At 38.2% G+C, this 693-nt stretch overlaps 1 pseudogene; it reads left to right on the top strand.

The window, feature by feature from the left end:
• Window positions 1-500: 500 nt before the first annotated feature.
• Window positions 501-693, top strand: part of LOC121031380 (ferritin heavy chain-like) — a 1,280-nt pseudogene continuing 1,087 nt past the window's right edge.

Genomic DNA, 693 nt, shown 5'->3' with positions numbered 1-693 from the left:
TACTACTCAAAATGATCTATAGACTCAATGTAATCCCTGTCAAAATACCAATGACATCTTTTGCAGAAGTAGAAAAAAATGATCCTAAAATTCATATGGAATTTCAAGGGACCCAGAGTAGCTAAAACCATCTTGAAAAAGAACAAAATTGGAAGTCTCCTACATCCTGATTTTGGAACTTACTGTAACACTACAGTAATCAAAACAGGATGGTGGTGGCATAAAGATAGACATAGAGACCAATGGAATTGAATAGAGAGCCCAGAAATAAATCTTCTCATATATATGGACAACTGATTTTTGACAAGGGTGCCAAAGCCTTTTCCCCATTCAATGGGGAAAGGATGGTCTTTCCAACAAATGGTGATGTGAAAACTGGACATCCACGTGCAAAAGAATGATCTTGGACTCTTACCTAACACCATATACAAAAATTAAGTCAAAATTGACCACCAACCTAAACATAAAACTCTTAGAAGAAAACATGGAGCAAAAGCTTCATGACATTGGATTTGACAACGATTCCTGGATATGACACCGAAGGCCCAAGCAACAAAAGACAAAATAGACAAGTCAGACTTCAAGAAAATGTCAAACTTTTGTGCATCAAAGGACACTTTGAACAGCCTTTCCTGAGAGTTGCCATGGTTTCCTGCTTTGACAGTGCCTGGAGGGAAAAGGCGCTAACCCAAC

The sequence above is a fragment of the Herpailurus yagouaroundi genome, unplaced genomic scaffold, assembly GCF_014898765.1.
Source record: "Herpailurus yagouaroundi ecotype Mexico unplaced genomic scaffold, PumYag 141, whole genome shotgun sequence".
In the NCBI taxonomy this organism is placed as follows: Eukaryota; Metazoa; Chordata; class Mammalia; order Carnivora; family Felidae; genus Herpailurus; species Herpailurus yagouaroundi.
This window is presented reverse-complemented; position numbering and strand designations above follow the sequence as displayed.